We start from the raw sequence: 25,407 nt of genomic DNA, 5'->3' as shown, positions 1-25,407 counted from the left end.
TCATCCAGAACTGTGACAATCCAGGATCCAGACCAGGAAACACCAGAGTTAGAGTTTAACACACCCCTCCCCTGCTTCTGAACGGGTACCCAGCAATCACCCCATTAAAGCAATGTCTAGTTCAACAGGGCCCAAACTACATGAATTGAGTAGAAATTAACAGAATAAATCTTTATTGTTCCACAGTGGGGAAATTCAGGTGTGCATGCAGCATGTAAGGGGAAAGGTTTACAACAGAAGGAAAATATTGTAGTTAATGAAATGGCATACTCAGATTAAAGGAAATTCTCAACAGAGTAGGGTGATTTGAAAGTGTACAAAATGCACATGTATAATTGTGTGAATGAAAAAAAACAATTAACAGCAGGGATAAAGCTCCTTCGTGCAGTTAAGGTGCAGCAGTCTGTCTCTGAAGGGGCTCTCCAGCTCTGCAGCAGCTTCTTGCATTGGGGTGGGAGACATTGTCCAACATTGATGTTGTCTGCCGGGGTTGAACCCACTATGAAGAAAAAAAATGACAGAGAACAAAAAGTTAAAAGGTCAAATAACAACAGATAATGCAAATTGGAGAACAGTAGGTAAACTCAGCAGAGTGAGAAAAATAGACCCTGATGTCCTCCAGCAGCACTTCGCTCTCAGACTGCAGGTCTGCTGGTGGTTCCTAGAGTCTCTAAAAGTAGAATGGGAGGCAGATCCTTTAGCTAACAGGCTCCTCTCCTGTAGAACCAACTCCCAGTTTTGGTCCGTGAGGCAGACACCCCGTCTACTTTTAAGACTAATCTTAAAACTTTCCTTTTTGACAAAGCTTATAGTTAGAGTGGCTCATGTTACCCTGAGCTACCCCTGTAGTTATGCTGCTATAGGCTTAGGCTGCTGGAGGACATCAGGGTCTATTTCTCTCACTCTGCTGAGTTCTCCTACTGTTCTCCAATCTGCATTGTTTGTTGTTATTTCAGCTTTTAACTTTTTGTTCTCTCTCTTTTTTTCTTCATAGAAGGTACACCTGGTCTGGTGTTCTGTTAGCTGTGACATCATCCGGGGAGGCAGATCATCCTCTATTACCATCTAACATAGAAAGTACTCCTGGGTCAATGTGAGCTTCTGTGCTTTCTGTGTCTCTGCTCTGTCTTCTCTAAGCCCCAGTGGGTGGAGGCAGATGAGCGTTCACACTCAGCCTGGTTCTGGTTCTGCTGGAGGTTCTCTTCCCTGTTAAAGGAAAGTTTTCCTCTCCACTGTCGCTTCATGCATGCTCAGTATGAGGGATTGCTGCAAAGCCATCAACAATGCAGACGACTGTCCACTGTGGCTCTACGCTCTTTCAGGAGGAGTGAATGCTGCTTGGAGAGACTTGATGCAACCTGCTGGGTTTCCTTAGAGAGGAAACTTTCTCACCAACCTGGAGGATCTGAATGAATTTGACTTTGGAAAGAGCCTTGAGATGACATGTTTCATGAATTGGCGCTATATAAATAAAATTGAATTGAATTGAATTAATCAGAGCTCTGATGTATGATGGAGCTTAATTATTAAGGGTTTTATATGTGAGAAGGACAATTTTGAATTCTATTCTTGATTTAACAGGAAGCCAATGAAGGGAAGGTAAAATTGGAGAAATATGATCCCTCTTGTTGATTTTCATCAGAACTGAAGACTTTGAACTGCATTTGAAGTAACAAATGCATGGACTAGTTTTTCAGCATCACTCCTGGACAAAATATTTCTAATTATTGGCAATATCCTGAAGGTAAAAAAAGGAAACCCTGAAAACCTGTTTAATATGGGATTTAGCATGTCTTGGTCAAAAATAACACCAAGGTCGAAGACAATGCTTGTTATGATCAATTGGTTTGTTCTGCCTTCCACACACCTTTCTGCAGCAGGAGGATTATGTCAATAAAAATCAGCCCACTACTAAAAGAAATTGTGATTTATTTTCCTTAGAAGACTTATTTTTTTCTTTTTTCTCACTCTAAGACCATGAAATGCCATATGATATTAGACAGAAATGCAACATTGTAAGCATGAGGCTGACACTTGAGGGTTGGGGGGGGGGGGGGGGAGACAAGAGGGAGACATTGATCTGCAGAGGCTCTATAGGCCCATAACTGAAGGACCCTCAACCAAATAAGAGAGCTGTTCTGAAAGGCCTCTGTAGGACTCTTTGGGCCTCAGCAGCCCAGAAGCATGATCAAAGTTGCCTGTGATGTATCCACAGATCCACAGTGTTGAGATCATCTGGGTTCTCATGATAGAGACTCTATTCTTATCTTCCCTTAACATAGAAGGGTTGATTTATGTCTTTTATACAGGACTACAACCGCTTAAACATGGCGAAACCTTTCAGATTTTGCCTTTTTTTTTTGTTAAAATCTAATGAATGACAGCTAATTATGCTGACGTTACAAGAAGCACGGCCACAATTCATTGGGAAGATTTAAAAATCCCTGTGAAAGAGCCAAGAGGTAAAATAAACAACTAACTAACAAAGGGTCTTACCTGGAGATACTGAGAAATACAGTGTCTCCAGTCAATATTCTTTTTTCGCCACAAATTAAGCAGTTCACCTTCATTCATTCACTTACATAATGCGTTTTATTCTTTATTCGTCCATTTTTTTAAAACATGGTGTCTAATTAATTTGAAACAAAATGCATATTATATGCATAGCACCTAAAAGTTGTTATGTCTTCTTCTAATTTGCATTCTGATTTTACTGATAATTGCTTGGATAAGAATAGAGTCTTCTGTGCTTTTCCACTGTGCATTGTATGATGTGTTACACACGCATATCATTGGCCTTAATTGGGCTACCCCACAGTCACGTTTGATGTTTTCTTATTATGAACAGGGCATGTTTATTGGGATCAAAGGTGTGGAGTTAAAAGTGTTGTGCTTCATCAGGAAGGGGTGCTTTGGCCATGGCGTAAAAATCTGAGAATGAGATTCCAGTGCGACACGACTGCCCCAAGCGGGCAGACAATTATTAAGCAAATTAATCTGAAAGTAGTTCAAGCTTCACTTTAACATTATTGTGCAGGGAGACAGTCTTCACCATTGCAGGCTGTATTCCATATAATACGATTTATGCAGATTCTGGATTGTCATGTCTGTAAGGAGATGCTGGAGCATCGTTTTCCTGTGACATCCTGATTTCCTTCATTATGGAAAAGAAAAGAAATAGTATTGTTGCTTACAAAGGTTTAAAATGATGTGATGGATTCCCAAATTTAGCGCTTGAAATATAAAAGTCCGTTTGAAAAACTACCCATTTTTGTTTGGTTTCATAAGTTTATAGCTCTAAAGAAAAACTATCAAACTGCACAGATTTAGCGCTATAGTTTAGTGAAAAATAGGCGAGGAGGATCTTTATGCTCCACATATGTGTGACGGTACGATTTGATACATATTACATTTGGTAAAACAATAATACAGAGGTATTTTCTATTAACCTAACAGGCATAACACACGAGATACAATCTGAAAATAAAATAGCATCAGAAATATAGTCTGATAAATACCTGCACTCACACCTACAGCCCCTCACTGATTCCTCTGTCACCTTTCTGCTTTGTAATGAGATAGTCTGGCAAGGAGGAAAAGGTGGCCTCAGCAAATATAGATGAGAATGACATCTTCTGGAGTCTGAGTAGCTGAAGAGGCATCCAATAACGCCGCCCCCCACCCACTCTGTCATGTATCCCTTAGCCGATGCAACGCTTCCGGAGGAACCTGGGAAGGAACACGATGACAGCCGCGCTCAGACGAAGATGGTAACAAGATGTGATGCATAACACATGAGAGAGGCTGAGGTGTCATTACAGGGGGATGAGCAGGCTTCATCAAGCACATCACAAATACATTTTGGATGACACCTTGACTTGTGATGCACTCAGGGAAAATGACATTTATTACCTTGTTATGTTTATTGAAAATACACAGATACATTAGACTGCTGCAGTGAACCTTGCTTGTGAATGAAGTTCTGGATTTGCATTCGACTTTAATGAATGCTGTTACTTTAAATTTGGATTTTATTCCTTCATAAAATGCTGAAGGCTTTGGTTAAAATTAAGTGGTTCTAAATGTTAATGTTTTTACTCTGGTGCATGTAACACATTGGAGATCTGCAGTTTTAAGCTTGAGAAAAGATCTTCAAATCCTTCAATAACAGTGGAAAATTGCAATTTTATAACTTAGGTAATGGAGGGGAAAGTATTTTAGAAATTATGCCAATTAGCTTAACTGTTTCCGTCAGATTACTGTAGTAAAAATCAGAAAGTTACAAAAAAGAACATCTGAATTGGTTATTTACAGAGTATCATTGCACCCCCCCCCCCCCCCCCCCACACACACACACACACACAAGTGCCACGCAGGTTACTAAGCCAAAAGAGACAAGGATATTTTGCAATTAAATTCAAGATGGCGAGTGGAGACGATTCAGTAAATTGTTGAGCAAATACTTTGGTCATAAAATAACAAATGCTCTGTTTTTGGAGACCCTAGGAACCAGGAAGTAAACATGGGCTAGGCATTCCACCGAAGTAGTTCTGGACCGTACCTCTTGGTTTGAAAGGAGAAAAACGTGACTAAGACATTGTTAATGGAGAGGATTGATTGTTTATAGGGAATGTTACTTCCATCCTAGGTGACAAATGGCAATTATTTAGGTTGATTTTACAGTAAATATCTTACTTATTGCTCCTTTCAATACGTTAAATAATGAATGAGTGAATTTAAAGACAGAGAAACCAGAAATCTACAACCAAGTTCGGCCCAGTTTCACCAGCCAGGCATAAAGTATTAAAGATTAAAGCATAAATAGATCATATTTGGCCCTGTAGTGTTTCTTAAACATATAAATCACCTTTCTGATTCTGGGGGCACACCTTTCTAAAGTAGAGAAAAGGTGTTATCTGGAACGGCAGAGCACAACTAACTGTTGCTGTAAAGTAGAAACAGATCGTTTTCATAATTTAAAAAATGCCTTTTTATCATGGATTTATTAAATAGATGTGTGACGGAGTGAGCATGCTCACCATCAGTCTTACCTGTCATGCAGCAAAAGGGTAAAAAAAGTAAAACAGGCAAAGACGGCAGACTTCTCGTCACTCGGTTTCTTACAAAATACTTTTTGCCCCACAATAAACGACGTAATCTTTGTTTCAAACAGAGAACGAGGGACGCAGATACAACAGAGTTCCTGCAACAAGCATGGCTGATAACTCAGCAGCCAGACCATGGAGGCCTGGAGGCCATTGGGACATCTTCTCAGGTAAAGGTCTAGCAATAAAAACATAAATGCATATTCCTCTTAAACATTGGTCGTACATATTAACCTGCTATTATTAATTAGATGTTACACTATGACATTTTTCCAAGTGTCTGAGTCAAATGAAGGAGAGACTGACTGCTAGGATTTCACCTCTGTTTCAAAAACCACATGCGTGGCGTTTGATTAAATTGACTCTTATAAGTTTTAAGAAAACTAACTTTAGACAGACTTTGAAAGGTTGAAACGTGTGACAGACGGGGTTCTCCGGATAATATACGTACAGCGAAGTTTTAACACTCCCCAAATAAAAGACAAACTGATTGCAGTGAGACAAGTGTGGATCTCAGCTGCTTCCATTCACTGCTGCCAGGTTTTACACAACTACTGCAAAGCCCATACATATAAAATATTCTGGTGACAAAGTTATTTAAAGAAATGGGATTGCTGATGCACACCTATCGGTCAAATCGGCATCACTAATCCAAAATGTCAATCTTAGACATGGAAATTATCAACAAGCGCAAACACAACTGAAAAAGGCTAAAGTTGTAAGATTTAGAGTCCGTTTTCTTTAAAACAGCGGACCGGGTGTTTTTCATGTTGTTTTTGTTTTTAATCACAAGTCAAAAACTAAAACATTTCTTTATTTCATGTACGCCAGCTCCATTGTTTCCCCGCTGAAATCACAGGGGCTTCCTAGTGCTCCGCAGGGATGATGCAAGGAAACAGATGAGGGCAGAAAAAAAAATCTGCTGAGCTATTAAAAGTTTTTTTAGAGAATGAGAAAGGAAAGGTGCTCTGTTAGTGTGCCTGCTAGCTAATAAAAATGCTTACATACATTGAGAGAAAACTACCAGAACAATCAATATTTTACACAACAGCTCAGGCTGGGACCGCAGCAGCGAAGGGGGTAGAAGCAATGGCGGAGGTGAAGAATAGATTGCATTAATCTTGTGTGGTGATTTACAACAATTATGTCATCCGTCTAATAAACAGAGGAAGAGTCGGAGAGGAGTTAAATAATTCAAGGTTTCCTCCTTTGTTTATGCCAGAAAAAACAAGGCTCCAGCGCCGTCCAAAAGCTGTGAAGGAAATGAATTAGTGAGCAGGGACTCCGGCTGAGATTGTGCCACCTAATGTAAATTCAGTAAAGCCTCCTCCTGACTGCGCTGAAAGCCTTTCTCCTCGTCCAACCCCGCCGCCCCACACGGCTCCACCACGCTCCACGACACCATCCACATTCTCCTTCCCTGCTCAATGTTCCATGACAACAAGGTGAGACGGACAGCAGAGGTTAGGCCGAACAGCTGCTTCCTGGGTTGGAAATTCCAGGCATTGAGGGCCATCTGTCTATATGCTCACTGATGTATATGGGAGCCATCTATCAGGCTGCTAGCCCTGCAGCTGCTGGGGCCATCACCGCGCAGTCTGCCACCCGCCCAACCGCCCGCCCGCCCGCCCGCTTCCCTGCCTGGCTGGCTTCTCTCAGCCTCAGCCCCAATACAATGAGAGCTCCTTCTTCACTTTGTGTCACACAGAATGGGCTGATTTGATTAAGTCCTGGGCTCTCATTATGTTAGGTAGGGGTGTAGAATTTCAATGATAATCCATAATGCATGACCGGGGGTTTTGTTGCCATGGTGACATAAATTCAAGGTTACCAGCTCAGACGCATAATTGGGTGCGCATTGAGCGCTGAAGAGGTGCTGTTAAAATTCCCCTCATGAAAGTGGAGCATCAATCATGCTGTCGCAGATTGCAAAGTACTCATAATCAGATGAAATGCCCGGGCAGAGGGAAGACGTCACAACAGGACGCGGCTTACTACTCTTTGAAAACTAATCACGAATTTGAGAATGAGTGAGACAACTTCACATTATTTGCTTTCTTTCTGTTCTCGCCCCCCCTCCCTCTAAGAAACCTCCTCCTGGCCATTTCTGTTGTTACATTTTATTTTATCGCATTTAGTTTTGTTTTATTTTTTTTCTCTCTTTCAGCCCGTAAGTTGGTCTTAGTTCATTTGGCCCTTATCTTTGTCTCCCAGGCAGCGATATTTTCTGTGTCTTTACAGCTCCCCCTGAAATGATGGAGATCAATTCTCACAAGAGATCAGGACCTCTATGACAAGCGCAGCCCGCAGCTCCAGGCTCATCAGGCCCATTTGAACGGCAGACAAAAGAAAAGATTTCTACCCCCCTTTATGCCTTCTCCTGAAATCCCGTTGAAAATCTGCTCATGCCTTCTCCGGTCTGCTCCACGGTTCTTTTATTGATGCTTCTTCTTTAAGGGTGGTGCTGAGTGGTGGTGGTGGTGGTGGGTGGGGGGCGTCGACAAGGGGATGCGGTTGCTTGGAGGCGTGAGCAGGATGGGTATGGCGTTGCCCCCCTTAGAACCCCCACCCCCTTTTTTTTCCCCTCTCCTTCTCGCCTTTTATATTTCTAGCATCCATAACAGAAAATACACATCAGAATGGATGATTGGCTTGAAGCTACTTCTAAGCTGGAGAATTTTTTTTTTATTATAAATAAAATGATATTAAGAAATAAACACAACGTATTTTTTTTTTCTGCTGGGTTTTCTTTTAGGATTTAGTGTACACAGCACCAACCATTTTTCTTCTCTTGTCAGTGTAGTTTTCCTGCTAAAACCATTTCAATCACATGCACCCTATCCTGAAATACCCCCTGTCTATCAGTACAGCACCACCATAATTCTCCCATGGTTAATAACCATAAATCAGATTAGATTCATAAACCATTAAGTTGGTGCTTATTATCTCTTTCTCGAGGTAGTTCAAATATTCATGGCCTGCAGGTATGTACCTTCAGTCCAATAATCTGCTCTATATATATGCAATACTTCCCTCTTTTTATCACATGAATTATGTTTGGCGTCATAATCTATTTGAAAATTTCTCATCATAGGATCCATAAGGTGTACTGGATTGCATTTCACTTCTCATATACCATACCATCCACTGCCTTTCAGGCCCTTCTGAGTAATCTCTAAAAGCACAAGTTTCAGTGTCACACATGTTGTAGTTTTTATGATACATGAAGGATTATTTTTTCATTTTATTTAGATCAGAATCAATCAAATACAGCAGAAGAATCCTTTATCGTCCCACAGTGGGGAAATTCAGCTGTAATGGCAGTAAAGTGAAAGTCTAAAAGAAGCAAGTGCATACACACAAAGGGACAAAAGAAAAATAAAACAAAAAAATAATGAGAATAAGAGACTTAACAGTAAATGCACATTTACATCCACCATGAAAAAATAACACTATACAGTTATTACACTACAAAAAGGGAAATAAAAGTAAGTAAAATCTTCTTGAAATGAGTGTTTTTAGTCCTTGATCTGAGCAAACAAGTTTAAATGATCTGCCAATTTCATAAGATTTTTACACTTAAATCTCTGTCATCTTATTTCAAGTGCAGTATATCTAATTATCTTATTTTAGGGTTCAAAATACTCATTCCATTGGCAGATAAACTTATTATCCTGCTCAAATCAAGGACAAATATACTAATTTCAATAAATTCATAGTAACTTTGCAAGGGGATTTATAGAAATATACAACACATGCATCTATAATTGTGCATAAAAAAGAGTATTTACAATAAATGATAAAAACCCTGTAGAAAAACCAACAGGGATGTGAATAGTTATTTAGTTTGTTGTGAGCAGTGATGGTTCTAAAATCTAACCCAGGGATCACCAACCTTTTAGAAGCTGAGAGCTATTTCACTGCTACTGTGTCACACGAAGGACTACCTGTGCTGACCTTTGAACTAGAAGAGTGAGAACTCATCATAATTTTATGAAATATAAACATGTTTTTAATGCATATATTATTTTAAATTTATGTAAGTAAGAGTATAATTAAAAAGTAAGAGCAACTAAATAAAACATTTTAGATGCAGCTCAGTGAAGGGTTGAGCTTTATTTTGAATAGGCTTGGGGGCACACCTGGTTCCCATGTTGGTGACCTGGTTTAACAGCTGCTGGATGGAAGGATCTGTGATAACGCTCATTTGTGCGTCTAGGATGTGGCACCTGATACTGAAGGAGTTGTCCAGCTCTCTTCATTCGTGAAACAGGAGACATTATCCATCAGTGATGTTATTTATGCTAGAGTCCTTCTGTCTCCCACCACCTGCAGCTGCTGCTCCAACAAACGGCGCCATAGAAGGTGGCTGATGCCACCCCAGAGTGAAAAAGGTCTTCAGGACACCAAAGGTCTGCTCTGATCAAATTCAGGAGCACCCTGTATTTGGCTCCATCCATCTTCCCATCATCTTCCCTGTCACTGCTGAAGAGAAGCACCCCCACAGCATGATGCTGCCACCACCATGTCTGACAGTGGGGATGGTGTGTTCAGAGTGATGTTTGTTCTCCGTCACACATAGCGTTTTGCGTTTTGGCCAAAAAGTTAGATTCTGGTTTCATCTGACCAAAGCACCTTCTTCCACATGTTTGCTGTGTCCCCAACACGGCTTCTGCCAAAAAACAACGGCACCTCTGATGGTTTTCCTTCAACAATGCTTTCTTCTCGCCACTCTTCTATAAAGAGCACATTTGTGCAGAAGCACAACTAATAGTTGCCCTGTGGACAGATTCCCCCACCTGAGCAGTGGATTTCTGCAGTTCATCCAGAGTCACCATGGTCCTCTTGGCTGCATCTCTGATCAGAGCTCTCCTTGTTGGGCCTGTAGGGTTAGGTGGACGGCCTCGTCTTGGTGGGTTAAAATTTATGTTGTACTCTTTCCATCTCAGATGACAGATTGATCGGCGTTCCAAGAGATGTTCAAAGCTGCTTTAAACTTCTCCACAACTGTATCCCTGACCTGTCTGCTGTGTTTCTTGGACTTCATAATGCCGTTTGCTCCTCAATATTCTCTTAACCGACCTCTGAAGCCACCACAGAGCAGCTGTATTTGTACTGAGATTAGATTTCACACACAGGTGGACTCTATTCAGTCATTAGCAATCATCAGGCAACTTCTGAAGGCAATTGGTTGCACTCATTAATTGGCAAAATCTGATTAAATTAGTCTTTAGATTATGGTAGAGAGAATTCCAAAAGACTTGAGATGGGAGACAAAGGTGTGCTATAAATTATTTTAAAGGATTTAAATGCATGCCACATTTCTCAGGTTTTTCTTTGTAAAAAGATTTTGAAGACCGTGTTTCATTTTTCTTCAACTACTAGTTTGACACTTTTTGTTGGTCTTTGATGAAATCCCTTCAAAACCATAGAAGTTTGCAGCAATAAAGTCACAAACATGTGTAGCTTTTTGCAGCACAGCTGTTGATCCCTAATTCTAACCAAAAAGGGTGACACTAAATCTAAACTTTGTATTTTGATAAATATTAGCTCCCTACAATTTTGTGAATAATTGGAATCTTTAGGCAAAACACTGCCCAAAATATGTCTCAAGAGCTTATTTTTTTTTCGCAGCTTTTATCAAACAAAGAGGATAAAATATTCGAGTATATCTGCATGTCAGTACAGGCCCACAGCGTTTTGACCAAATGGATGTCAGGCCTAAGATGTGCCAGCTGGGGAAGAACGAGCGAGACAGCATCCTGCTGGTCTAATTTCTAACCTGCTGAGCACAGCCTGCCCAGGTGTACTGCGTCTCTGACTAGGGCTGAGCTCCACCCACAGCTTTCTGGAAAGGGCAAAACATGGAGAACATACAATCAAAGGCTGTCACAGGTAGGAAAAACTTGTCTAAAACCTATCCCCAGTAGGCTGGAGGTGAGATGGCACCTCAGCCAGGGAATGGTGGTTGTGGTCAACCAATCACTCAAGCATTTAGGTTGGTCCCTGCCCCCTTCTGTGTGCTACTGTCAATCAGCCCAACACAAACTGCCAAACGTCATAAATTAGGCTTGAACACAGGTTGTTAAACAGCTAAGGATAGAGCATTATGACCAAATCCTGGAGAATAAAAATGTCCCTCAAAGCAGGTGCATCAAAGTGTTTCAAAAATATAAGCCTTTTTTGTGCTGCTGCCTCTTCTGCCAGCACAGCAGTGAGGATGCCTGCGGCAGTACCAGCAGTGACATGGCTGAGACAGACAGCAGAGATGAAGGCAACAGGCATCAAACAGAGCAGTCAGAACAACCCACAGAGTGAGAATCAGAACTACCACCTAGCTTTCCTGCTTTTTTTTTTTTTTTTTTTTTTTTTTTTTTACTTTATTAGACTTAAGAACCACAAGAGATTTCGGTTATGGCACTAAAGGTCTCGTTTCCAGTGGGAGAATGTCAACATAGTGTGTAGAGAGAGGGCTGATGCATGCAGCAACAAAGGTCACGGCGAGAACCTGAGCTGGCAGGAAACGAGGGCTTCAACCTCTGAACATCCTCAACTGGCTGACACACACACGTTCTCATGATATCGAATATGATAATATGCAAACAAGCAGATATTTGTCACGCTATTTAAGCAGAGACATGACAGAAATCTATTATTGTTGTGGTGAATCTGGCAAAGTTCACATGACCATTATTTTATCATAGCCAACAGACATGTAAGGCAAGGCAATGCAAGTTTATTTGTATAGCACATTTCAAACTTCTCAATGGCCTGGAGGAAATTGCTGTATTTTTATATCATTTTTTTTATGAACTGTTCACAGTTATGAACAGGTGCTTGTGGGATTGAATTGTGTCCTCTTGTCAAAGCCTTAACAGCCTGTAAATACACTGTACTGGTTTACATCCATTTCAGTTGCAGCACTAGACCTGTAACTTTCAGGTTTAGCGCTGCTGAAGGCCACAGGCAGCACTGCACTGTAGCAAGATCAAACAGTCTCCGTGTTTTGGAATCTGATAGCAGACCAGTTTGGAGCAGCAGATTGAGAAGTCATGGAGTCACTTGTAAAGACAAGGACACATTCACCCATCTAGATTATACTCAGAGTCTACCACTGAAACAGAGAGGGAGAGGATGAGGATGAGGCAGAGCCAGCGGGGAGAGGGAGAGGGAGAGGGAGGGGGAGCTCCAGGAGCCGTGGCAGAAAGACAAGGCAGACAACAGGCTCTGTCATCTGAAAGGCTGCAGGAACTTCAACAGAGGAGAGAGAGCAGAGCTCACATGCCAGTTTGTGAAATACTGTATTTTGCAATTATAACCACGGCCATGACCAACTTTGAATCAAATATGAGAAAAGTAGAAACATGTAAGGTTAGCTCTCGTGTTTAAGGGAAGCTAAAACTGCCGTAAAGCGACACTCTAGGTCACATGACCCATTCAGTGCTGGATCTGCACCTTTCAAGTTACATAGGTGAGTTTTTGAGGGCAGCCTGCACTGAGCGTCCGTATGCACCAAGTGCTGTTTAATGGCCTGAGAAATCATTTCATATATCTCAAATTAAGATAATTCTTGGGTCAAAACTCACACGGTGCTGCCCTTGGGCTCCATCTATAGGTGGTGTGATTTTCGGTTCCTTGCTGTATGGATGACATTAAAATGTTATTTGTTTGTGAGGCCAACAATGGGATTGAAACATTTGCATTTACTTAACAAATTCTGGACAAACATACAATTCCTTCATGTTAATAGAAATGAAACTAGTCATTTTGTTTGGGAGATCAGATGGTGTAAACAGCCCAGACACTTTGGTTCCAACCCAAAGCTCTTCTGTTTTATGGGCCGTGACACTTTCTCTGAATCAACAATCTGCTGTACAGCATCTCCTGTCCATATGGACCCTTAAAAGTGCATATTAGTTTGATATACAGACATTGGTGGCCAAGGCAAGTGTAACATGTATTTAAGATAATTCAAAGTCATCATAACGTCAACCAGGGGAAAAAAGCAAGATGATAGTGTGAAGCATTTGTTTATTGATTAATTAATATGAACGAGTCCAACAGGAGGCCGTGTTCTAAAGCACGTTGTAAAACACATTTAATCCAAATTAATTCAAAACTACACTAAGCAGACATTGCATATCAGTCTCAATCTCATCATAAATGTTTTGTTTGTTTTTGTTTTCAGATAAATATACAAGCCTTAGATCTTCAGTTTGCTTATTTTCTTTCATGAAATTATAGTGAATCTTTCTTACAACTTATACTAATTGGTTGTGTTGAAACATTAAAAGTAGACAAGACTGAAGTTTTGGTGAGGTTCCACCCTTTCAGCAAAGCAATGCTCGGTAGAAATTTTCTGCATGAATGCTTCAGTGTTTTCTGACAAAATCAAGGGACGATCATTCATAACTAATGCAATAAGAATTATGTAACTTGCCAGTAGTACCTAAATGTATTTATATTCATTGAAAGCTCTGTGGAAACCATAATTATATTTTAAGTTAAAAATAATTTGGCCTTTTTATGTAGTAAAGACTACATTTCTGCAAGGTGCTGACTATGATAGGCTGAGTACAAATGACTGCCCCTTTTTTAAGATAAGGTTTGTAAAACATTTGAAAATCACATTTTATGTTGTTCCATATCGCTATCATGCACTATTTTAGAGTTTCACACACAATCCTAGTAAAATACAAGCAATTATAAGTCTCAGTTTAACGTTTTAATCAAAGATATTCATTACGTCTTTAATGAACCTCGAAAGACATACCGATATGTGCAAATAAAATGTTTAGCTTTATGAGTATAGTATACACACTTACTAAACACTCCTGTCACAACTGTTTTGCAAAAATGTTTAAAGATTGTATAAACGGAGAAAAAAAAGCTGTTAGCTTAGCAAGAGTACGAATCAATAAATCATGTTTTGTGACTGTCTCTAACTGCCTTGAGACTGTGTTAAGATAGCAGCTCCAGAATTCAGTTCACAGAATACACTTCAAATTATCCTTTTGACGACGGAAAATGCAGTCCTTGTCTTTTGGACAAGAACATGAAAAATGTATGGAGTTTACTTTAGCTCAAATGAAAGTATCCCTGCTTCAAAAGGAGGCAACAAACACATAAGGGAGATACGGCAGTGCTCCGGCATCAAATTAGGAAGAAGACATCTGTGGGTGCCTATCAGAGCTCACCTTCAAAGGGACCGTGTACAACTAGAGAAGCCATTTTGTCTGGGAGTACAAAGGAAGGCAGGTTATTAAGATGAAGGGTTTAAAAAATGAAGAGACACACATTTCTTTTCAAGTCCAATTTTCTCCTTCTACTGTATTTGCTAGCTATCATTCCAGTCGGCGCGTTTCTTTAAAGCGACTCAACAGGGATCCCGCTGAAGATCTGAGTCAAGTTTTTAATGAGCCCTGCCACTCTTGCACCGCTGTCACAGGTGTGGATGCGCCGGTGTTGGAGCTCAGTGGGCTTTATCACCGACTTTACCCCATCAATTAGGCAGTCCAAGCTATTCACACAGACCAAGCTCTATAACTGTCTTTGTTTTTTCCCTGTCATTGTATTTTGTTTTTTTTTCCCTCATAACAGCTGCATGCCAATGAGAAAACAACCAAGCCATATACCTCCAACTTCTTTCCTTCACTACTTAAACTCAACAATGCGGCCATCCTATCACCCTGACTCTAAATTTCTTGTGACTCTCTACATTTCAGTGCAGCTGGGCAAAGGTAATCACAGAGGGGTGATTTTAGCCAACATTTATGGCGTTTGGAATGCTGCGAGTATCTGATCGGACCAGGCATGCCTGCTGTGTTTGTGAATGAGAACCAGAAACTGTGTGAGTGGGGAATGAAGCTCATGACTCCCTGTCCTCGACATGAACCCTGGAAAGTGTTCCATATGTTATATTCAGCCGCTTCACTTGTCAAACAGCTGATGTGTAGCTTGTATGGAGGATAAATATGCTCCAACTGTGTGTCAGTAATGCCACACGGTGACCTGGCTCCTGGACGTATTTATGTATCTGTGCCTCACCAGGCTGCTTGTGGTTATATGCACAACATAGTGCAGAAAGTATTCACACACCTTGAAACTTTGCAGATTTGGCAAATAAGGGATTGACACAGACATGGAAGCTTGAAAAGAACAAGCTTCAGGGTAACTCATAATGATTTTAAACCATGCAGTGCATGGCAGATTTCAGGAGATCCCGGGGACACACCAGAAAAGGTCAGAGAGAAAGTTCTGGTTCAGTCCCAGCAGGGTTAGGTTATAAAACAATACCTCAAGCTTGAACATCCCGCAGAGCTCTTTCAGATCTATCATCTCATCACAGACATAGCATAGCTCAACTTCAAATATAGAAGCCCACGGTAGATTTGGGTGGGCTGGCAAGATCCTAAACACGCAGCCGGAACTACAATAGAATGGTTTGAATCAGTACTTATTCATGTGTTAAAATGGCCCAGTCAAAGTCCAGATCTGAATCCAATTTTTTTTGCAGTTCAATTAGAAATTTGATATTCAGAGATGCTCTCCATCCAGTCTGAGTGCATTTAAACTATTTTGCAAAGAAGGATGAGCAGAAATCTCCGTCTAGATGCTGGCAGACATACCTCAAAAGGCTTGCTGCTGTAACTGTAATGAAAGGAGCAGTTAATACAGGTAGAGAGGAGGATAGCAGGGCTTCTTAAAGACGAACAGTGAATTCCTGCTGGCTGGTAGCCGAGCAAATACTTATTTCATGCAATCAAATGCAAATGAAATATTTGAATATCATACAATGTGGTTTTCTAGATTTTTGTTTCAGATTCATCATGTACCTACGGTGAAAATTACAGACCTCTCCATTTCACAAATAAGTCCAACATCAATGGGTCTATAAGGTTTATATCACATAAAATACTTTGGAGTTGTAACGGCAGTGAAAGTGGAAAAGTTCAAGGGGTGTGAATATTTTTTAAAACTAGCTCGGTGTTGGGAGAATGACACTGATGGGTAAAACTGTGAGATGCACATGCAGATAAAACATAAACCAGAAATGCACTTGCAATTCTTTTTTTTAAAACTAAAGGAAGAAGGAAGCAAAAAGCAAGAAAGGAAAGAATGGAGGAATGTATTGGTCAAGCCCACAGCGTCCCAACAAAGCAGGGTGAAGGCTTGTCACTCCTGGTCACTGTGCTTACTGCTCGGCGACTGGAGAGGAATGCACTGGTCATTCATGGCCCAGAATAGGCAGTGCTCTTTTGCCCCTTCCTGCCTGTGCATGACCATTGTATCAGCAAGAACATTGTTCAGGAGATTCCTTTGTCCCTTTGGACTTTGGAGGTCCCCTTTCAGGGCATCCACCAAGACCCCCAGTGCGGTCAGGACATGGCTGCTCCCCAAACAGCTGTCTGGGATCAACCTGAAGTCAAGCTAAGCTGGCTCTCATTTCAGCCAATGTATTACAGATGTTTAACCTTCAGAATTACACTTCCTGCTAGGTAGCTGCAGGCAGAATGACAATGCCCACTTCTATGTGGCCAACTCGCTCAGTTCTGTATTTGAATATTGCTGACCCTTTGTCAAGGTTTCTCTGCTCACCGCGTTTCGAGTGTGATTAAATTCAGTCAAAGCTTGGAGACAACTATTGCCTCTTCCTGGAGCCACATGGAGAAAATATGCAATATGCAAACTGTGTCCTCCCCCATTGTAACGTTTACAAGGTAGAGACTGAAGTCTTTCTACCGTAGTTAAACTGCCATGCTTTTTTTTTTTTAGGCAATGGATTATCAGCTTTTTTATTTTTGCTTTATGTTTGGTGTCACATTTATGAAGGTACGGAGGATAATATAGGGGCAAGCAAAGGATTTAAGGCCAAATGCACACAGCTGAAGCATCTCAATAGTAATCCAACGCAGAGTGGTGAGGATTTGCATATCCTGGTCTGAGGCAGATAGGATAGAAAACGCTGTCCTGGACCTGACAGTCTAAAGGATCATTTGAGTGATTTATGCAGGAAATTGTATTTGCGGAGCAAGGGAGATAATTTAATAAAGCAAGGCCTGGCCTAGTCCTCAAGAACAGGGGGCTCTTTGCTGAAAAATGATACTGCCTCCTGTCTGAGGGGATGGCAGATAAAGAAGGCCAATATTTACTGTGGATCTGTGCTGCTTCTATTTCCTGTTTTAGTCCTAATATTATCTTGCCTGGTTTTCTGAAATGAGCAAACATATTATATGCATACATTTAAATGTTTAATGTATGCAAATGTAACCAGTTTCATTTCCTCTCTGCAAATGATGTATCATTAATATTAGCAAAAGTGATGAGTATCAGTGAATCGAAAGGCAGCTTTGACTGCAGCGGTGAATAATCAGTGTTTCAGAGAGGAAAGAATGCTTCAAGTATTCAGATAGGTTTATGTTCAGACTCATGGCATAAGTACCTGACAGTTAATGGTTAACACCGAAAGATTTTAAAATTGTCTGACAAATTTCAAAGTCTGGGAGACACCACACAATAAAAAATCTAATCAACTAAAACATCTAACAGGTTTGCTTTTACAGTGCGTGGTGTCCGGTCAAACAGCAAGTACAACACACAAACAGATTTCACTCAGGATTATAAGCATTTTGGAAAATGTTGCAAGAGCTCTCAAGACTAAGCGGTAAATCGGAGTAAATAAACATAGACGACGAGGAATAACAACGGCGATAGTTTGTGGACTAATATTACAAATATATTACACAAAGAAAAGGCATTAAAGATATATTTGGTAATCTTGTTCAGAAACACTTTTTGTATTGCTGGGTAAAATGGTCCTTCCATCCTAAAAGTAGTAAATACATTACGTATTAAAAAAAAGAGGTTAAAAAATAATTTTCTGTGGGAGCTGCAGGCCTGTAAAAACTCCAACCCATCCCTGCCCCTCAGTCCGACGGGCAGGGATGGGTTGGAGTTTTATTCCTGCTCTCATTCCCCTCTGTCCCTCGTGTTCCGGGGTTATCGCTTTATCCATTGGTTGTCCCACATGCCAATCATTGTGACACGCTCACGTAACGCCAGTGTTCGTGCACGTTCTTTCAAAGTTTCTGCTTGCTGGCTGCGCATGCAGACTGTTTATGTATCTGGTTAGCTTAGCGGCTAGGTTAGCAGCTAGGTTAGCGGTTAGCCGTTCATTGCAGCTCCACTACTCTCACTGTAAACTTTGAACATGGCTGAGAGTTGCATGAAGTGAACCACATTCTTGTTTATGAGAAGAAGAGGAATGCCTTCAGTAGAAAGAAATAAGACCAGAGTGGGTTTGGGAGATTTTTTAAGACACGATCCCCCTAGAAGAGTGGAAGAGCGAATTAAGATGGTTTTGCTCTTGCACAGTTATTAAAAAAGGGACTTGGGGAAACTTCTCAGGAGGTGTCAAATTACCAAAATTACCACAAGAGGAAATCAGTGAGTAATCTAGGAGGTCATATAAGAACTAAAAGTAACAACTCATGCCCTGGAGGCCTTATAGTTAATGGCAGAGTTCATGATTCAACAATAAGAACGAGACAGAGCAAAAAGGGCCTCCATGGGAGGGTTCTAAGACCAGAACTACTGTTGAACAAAATCAGCACAAATGCCTCTCTCACTTTTGCCAAAAAAAACATTTTAATGCCCTTCAAAACTTTTGGGAAAATACTCAATAAACTGAAAAGGCAAAAGTTTAACTTTTTGGAAGGTGTGTTTCATGTTACATCTGCTGCATTTTAGAAAAGTGCTCTATGTTGACAAGAAAGGCTAAACCTAGTTTTTCACAAAATACTCTGCCTCTACTCATCAGTATCTGCCAAGGATGGTGCGATGCTCCTGCATCAAGCTGCTACAGATGTTCCAGCATGCATCCACACTCACTTTCCCGTTATTTTAAGTATGAAGGGAGTTGGCCCCAGTTAATGTTGCATGTCAGCAGAGTGAGGGTCTCTTTCTCTCCTTCTGCAGCAGGTCTGTTAATGTTTAGAGTCTGGAGGCCTGGGGGACTCTAAATCCCTCGGACACAAAGAGCCTCTGTGTGCTGGCGAGGTCACATCTGTCCAATGACTCTGTGTGCATATAGGGAGCACTCTATAGGCCATCAGACTGGCCTGCTGCAACTGCCCCCACTCCCATAATACTGCTCTGTGTGCACTGCTTTGGCCAGGGGGCCTGACAGAGCTTGACATTTCAGCAAATGCACATGTATAACGCGTGCCGTCATATCATCCCATTCTCTGTTTTAATAATACTGTTCCAACATATGATCACACCATGAGGGCAACTTTATGCCCCCCAGCCTGCTCCACCGTGTGCTCGACAGCCAAGCCTGTGAACGGTACGATTTGTTACCTATATTAGAATGTCGTCTTCCAGAACTGGCAGCCCTGGCCTAGACCTTTGTGACAGCACTGACTGTGGCCACCCACAGTGACCATAAACCTCTCGGTTAAAGAGAGGTGCCACACACAGGACATAAAGAAAATCAGATGACAGCTTGAGGCAAAGAAAACCAACTAAAACACATTCATAAAGATAGAATGTGGGGAGATTCACTGTTTCCCCTATTTTAACATTTTACTAATCATCTTAATTGTCACTGCCACATACTTTCCAATGAAATTTGTTCTCTGCATTTAACTCATCCCCTTAGGGAGCAGTGTGTCGCCACTGTGCGGCGCCCAGGGAGCATTCTGGGGCTGACCTCCAGATTCCACCTCCTCCATGCTTGCGCAGTTCCCGTTCACAAACGCGTACGTTCGACCGACGGAGCAACTATGTTGTTATTTTAATTAATGAGAACGCTTCGACATCCTCCATGACAACTCCAAACGTCCCCATCAGCGGACATCGTCGTCCACCGTCAAAACCAGTGTTGTATAGTAACAAAGTAAAAATACTTCACTACTGTACTTAAGTATATTTTGGAGTACTTTATACTTTTCTCGAGTATAAAATTTTTTGATAACTTTTACTTTTACTTCACTATATTTCTGAACTTAATTGCATACTTTTACTCCAATACATTTTCAATGTTTGGTTTAGTTATTTGTTACAAAAAGAGAGAGACTCACGCACTTAAGTGTTTTGACCCCACCTACTGATTGACTGCAACAAAGTCAGAACTTGCCTGGTCTTATTCATCACCACTAACAGGATATGAAGCTGGTTCAGTAGTAAAGCAGGTTAAATTAACCTTGTGGTATAGGTAGAGCATCTAATAGCAGAGTCCTAATTTTCTCAACTAAATGATAACCTGCAGGTGTATCTATTAGCAGGTTTACCACTTCTTGCAGTTTAACTAAACCTGGTTTATCACTTCACCATGTTCTTAGTATACACCCCCTGGTCTAAATTTTGCCTGCACTTGGTTGTGTACAATTTTAAAGTGCATAGCACTGACCTTACTTAAAGAAGGAAAACTGAAAGCTTACAAAAATGTTGTATTTTCTGTCTAAACTTGGTCTAAATTTCTCCTGAACTTGGTTGTTTATATTATTTTAAGTGAATTTGACCTTCAAAGTTTACCAAAATCTAAAAAATGTCATTCAAACTGCATTTGCTTTGTTTTACTTTTTACTTATACTTTTTATTACACTACTTGAGTACATCTATTTTTACAGTAATTTTCATACTTAAGTACAAGACATTTCAGATACTTTAAGACTTTTACTCAAGTAACATTTCAGTCAGTGACTTGGACTTTTACCAAAGTCATATTTTGGAGAAGTACTTATACTTTTACTTGACTCCGAGATTTCAGTACTTTATACAACACTGGTCAAAACACAGAACAAGCCAAATTTTCTGTTCCGTTCCGGTCCGTCGTGCTCCGACCGGGTCAAGCTGGGTGGGATTTGCTATGTTCCCCCTTTTTGTGAATCAGTTGTGTTGCCATTTGTACCAGAATCTCAAGCACAAGACTCTCATTGCAGTTCTCATTTTAAACTGTGGTTATCTTTTCAGGGAAAATAGCTCTGTAATCAGTAAGCTGTAGAAGATGGAGGATCGAGTCTTCCTGTAGGCTTTGTGCATTATTTTATATTATTTGTGAATAACTTTGGTTCTGTTGATGCAAATGCAGATCACTACAGGAGTGTATTTCTGCTAGTTTAAATTAATGTTTTGTAACACCTTAAAACTATCTTCTTTTTTTATTACCACATTGTTCAACACATTTATGCGTAGCTGTATCATAGAAAAACATTTTTTTGGATAAAATGCCATTTAGAGATGAATTTCTAGTTATTTTTATATTTTAAGGATTTGTGATAGTGAGTGACTTAAACGTTAGTGCTAATTATTTTCTACTAATTTATCCAAATGTGGATTTGAAAAATTGCAGATGTTTGTGTCTGGAGAGACGAAGAGACTGGAACAGTGGTGGAGTCAAGGCTGGTTCTGTCGGCACCAAAGACCGAGGCCAAATCTTTGTTTGCTTGTTTGTTTTGTTCAAAAGAAAACAATCTACACCCCAAAATGTAGAATTTAATTTAAAAAGATTAATTACTCAACTAGAAGTGCCTACTGGTGTAAACTCGCTACAATTAACTTATATGCAAGTTATTCAATGGAGTCACACATCGATACACTGTCTCTGACCTGAATTAATCAGCTAACGCTGCCGCTGATAAATGGTTTCTCTTAAAGGCCAGCATAAAACATATCTTTTTTAATCTGCCTTTGTTTAATTTTGTCTTCTGTGTTTTATCTTCTGTTGTAAAGCACTTTGGGATTTTTATGGTGAGAGGTGATCATATAGAAGATTTACTTACTTTACTTGTGCTATTCATTTAAAAGAAACCTTATCATTTGTTGTGATGGATAAAAACTCACAAAGCAGGAGACTTAAAAGAGCTATAAGCAATACTGACACCTTGCAGCTCAAATCAGTACAACAGACTGCCAGTCACAACAATCTAATATGCCGTTTTTAAACGGTGTGTTGCTGCTGTGAATTTTTACTTCCTCTGTATAGGTACATGATGTTGTTTTCTGTTCTATTTCTGGTCTGCTTCTCTTACTGGCATCCATGTTAGTAGGGGGCTGCTGTTTGCCAAAATTACCAAATGCTGGCTCTGTGCTGGGAACTCTCTCATGATTGGCTCAGGAACCAGGAAGTAAACACGGGCTAAACTCTGAACCAAAGTAGTTCTAGTTCGTATCTCTAAGTTTGAAAGGAGAAAAATGTGACTAATACATTGTTGATGGAGAGGACTGACTGTTTATAGGGAATGTTACTTCCACCCCAGATCACAAATGAGAATAATTTTGGTTTATTTTTACAGTAAATATCTTATAGTTCCTTTAAAGCCACGTGTTTTAAGCTGGGGTCCGTTCTTCGTACGTCGCTAACTCAGTTAGCTGGATTTCATTGTTGACGATTTGGCATGATCTTGGATCGTTTGGTTCTTCAAAACTCACCCCGGACTTGCTGTCATAGCAACATGTGCGCAAAGTTGAGCCTGCTCCCGAGTAGGCTTATTTCATGTAAACAGGATTAGATCGTAGCGGAGGAGATAGGGAAGTCTGTGTCTAGCCAGTGCACTTGGACCACCTAGTGGCAGAGGAAGGGACAGAATTGTGGAACACCATTTTTTTTTTATGTTCAATAAAAGACGAAACAAATAATGCTTTGTTCCTGTCGTTTTATTTAAACAATTATTTATAAAGAAAAGTCAGCAAGTCATCTTTTGCCTGTAGTAAGAGATATACAAAGTCAGTAATACTACTATGTGTAAAATGGTGTATTAGTATTTACTCTGAAGGTCCTTTTGAAGCAACTCGATCTCTATTGCAATGTTTCTTTTTTTCACGTTGTGGAGTTCAATTTCTCCTCTTAATTTGTTTTTTTTTTTCAGGTCAAAATACTTTTTCTTTTGTTGAAGATGCCGTTAATATAGGGAACAGAGGGCACCTTGAGTTATTTTGTGAAAAGAAAAAGAAAAAAGAAAAAGGGTTAAACATGTAAAAGTAAAAAGAACCCAATTTTTTTTCAGCCTTCTTATTGGTGGCTGTTAAAAACAGACAAACACATAATTTAACAGTGGCTTTTAAAAAAGAGGAAGAAGTTGCTTTTTAAAATACAGTATAATAATTAAAGGCTATCATTTTGTAGAATATTCTTGTACTTCACTTTTTCCCCATGTTCTAGTGGCTGACATTGGAGGCTCTGACATAAAAGAACAAAGTACTTATGAAATTATTAAAATGCAAAAATATATACTGTAGAAAGTGATAGAAACATCTATCATGGACAGTATTTACAATTTAATTTGTCTGCTGCTGTTTGCCAGCCCTCTCTCCTGGTTTTAGCAGACTTTGAGGTGTTCCCTGTCGTTTTAATTGACTCAAATTCGGCATAACCTTCTTTTAAAAGCTCTTGTTCTGCTTGGGAGAAAAACTGTGGGCGTTCTTTGGCCATGCTGAACAGCCAATAGCAGCACTGCTGATCATTGTTTCTACTATCGATACATTTCCCCTTTTAAACAAACGCGCAGTTGTCTCAGATAACTCAATCCAGCCATACTAATCGTAAACAACAGGTGTGTTGGAAGAACCCAATTAGCCGGATCATGATTAGCCGGATGAAATCATCTTGGATGTCTCATTTGATCTTGGATGTTTTAAGCAACGTACGAAGAACGGACCCCTGGTCTCTAATTAGTTACAGAAATGTTTTCTTCAGGGCATATCTCTCTGCCCTCATGGCCAATCAACAGCTTTAAAGGTGAATTGCTAACTTCATATAAAACCCAGCTATTTTGTGTAAATCTGTCTGTCTTTGCTACTGTCACATCCAAATTTCCCCGTTGTGGAGCAATACATGCATTTCTTATCTTGAATAAGTTTCCCACCAATTCATATTTTGTCAATTTTTCTACCAAAGCTTTACAGAGGAGAAGTGGAAGGTTAAAAGATACTTTTTGTAACATTATCTTAAAAAGGTATCATTGTTTCTCTTCGTAACAGGCTCAAAGACAGCATACTTTGGAAAAGATGAACATGTATTTATTTTTTAACTTTGCAAAGTGCCTTGAGACAACATTTGTTGTAAATTGGTACTTTTAAATATCTTGACTCATCTTTTTTCCTTGGCATTTATTCCTCAAGAGGATATTGATTTTTGTTGATTTATGCCATTTTTTACTATGTTTATTTTCCTATTTTGTTTTTTATCAATATTACTGAATTTAATGTTTATGTTTTTGTTTTTCGTAAAGCACATTGGTCTCTCTCTGTTTAAAGCTCTTTATTATTAAAGTTGGATTTGATTGGATTGGCACTACAGAAATGAACTGAAAGGAATTGAAATATTGATGTCGTAAATGGTGATTAAAAAATGTACTGTACATACCTCTTAATGGACCCCAGTCTTGCCAATCAGATAGCGTGGAGTCCCTCCAGCAATGCAATAAATCATCCGGCCTGGCCTGAGGAGAGCAGGACCCTCCACCGACTACACGGCTGACTTGAGATTCAGATATCAATGAGAGCCTTTGTTTTGTCCAGTGCAGCAAATTAGACACGCCAGTGTGCCAGGTTAATGCACACACTGCAATCATCCCTGACCTGTACAAGCTGAATTTGGCACTTGAGTTTTCTCATGAAGAACAAGTTTCCTTCCACTTGGCTGCACAGGGTGAATGCGGCTCAGATGATGGAGTGGCTGGAGAAGCCGTCAGCTGGAATGACGATAATCTGCTAAATGAGACGGTGGTCTTGTCACGCAGCTAATGTAATGAAAAAAGTGGAGCCAAGCGCATTTAGAGTGAGCAGCTGTAAACACAGCTCTTCAGCATGTATAAGAAACCCTTCCAGTCCAGCTGGCCTTTGACCCTCCATATATTGTATAACTATGGCAGCGTGCATGGTGCACGCTGAGAGCTGTGGCACTCAGGGGACAAAGCAGAGTGGACCTTTTAGAAGGTGACAATGACAGGAGAGGTTACATGAGGTCAGAGAGGCTTGATACCATCCCATTGAGGCCTTAATTGCTCATAGAGAGGCTATAGGGGCCCTCTGTGCATCCACTGTGAAGAGAAGGTAATTTATGACTGGCAGGGTGAGGTTACAAGGAAAGAGGGACGTCCCCTAAAAAGAAAGGTATGCATGCCTGGCCTCTCTCCTGAGCTCAAGTGGCCCGATAGATAGCAGTTGAGCTACTTGGGAAGTGAACTCGCTGTCTCCTTTCTTTTTCCCCGCTCTCACCGTTTTTTTTTTCTTTCTCTAACTCCCTTCGCTGCTCCTTCACATGTCCTAGACTAGCTCATCTGGGTGTTACTGCAGCAGG

The 25,407-nt window shown here is 40.4% G+C and overlaps 1 long non-coding RNA gene across 1 annotated transcript; it reads right to left on the bottom strand.

The window, feature by feature from the left end:
- Positions 1–227: 227 nt before the first annotated feature.
- On the bottom strand, positions 228–24,772 carry LOC118566965. Its single transcript, XR_004933399.1, has 3 exons — positions 24,472–24,772; positions 12,692–12,743; positions 228–499 (listed from the first exon to the last, which is right to left on the bottom strand). It is a non-coding gene; the product is annotated as an uncharacterized LOC118566965 (long non-coding RNA).
- Positions 24,773–25,407: the final 635 nt, after the last annotated feature.

Source organism: Fundulus heteroclitus, chromosome 19 (genome assembly GCF_011125445.2).
Source record: "Fundulus heteroclitus isolate FHET01 chromosome 19, MU-UCD_Fhet_4.1, whole genome shotgun sequence".
Classification (NCBI taxonomy): Eukaryota; Metazoa; Chordata; class Actinopteri; order Cyprinodontiformes; family Fundulidae; genus Fundulus; species Fundulus heteroclitus.
Note: the sequence above shows the minus strand (reverse complement) of the source record. Positions and strands in the feature narration are given on the sequence as shown.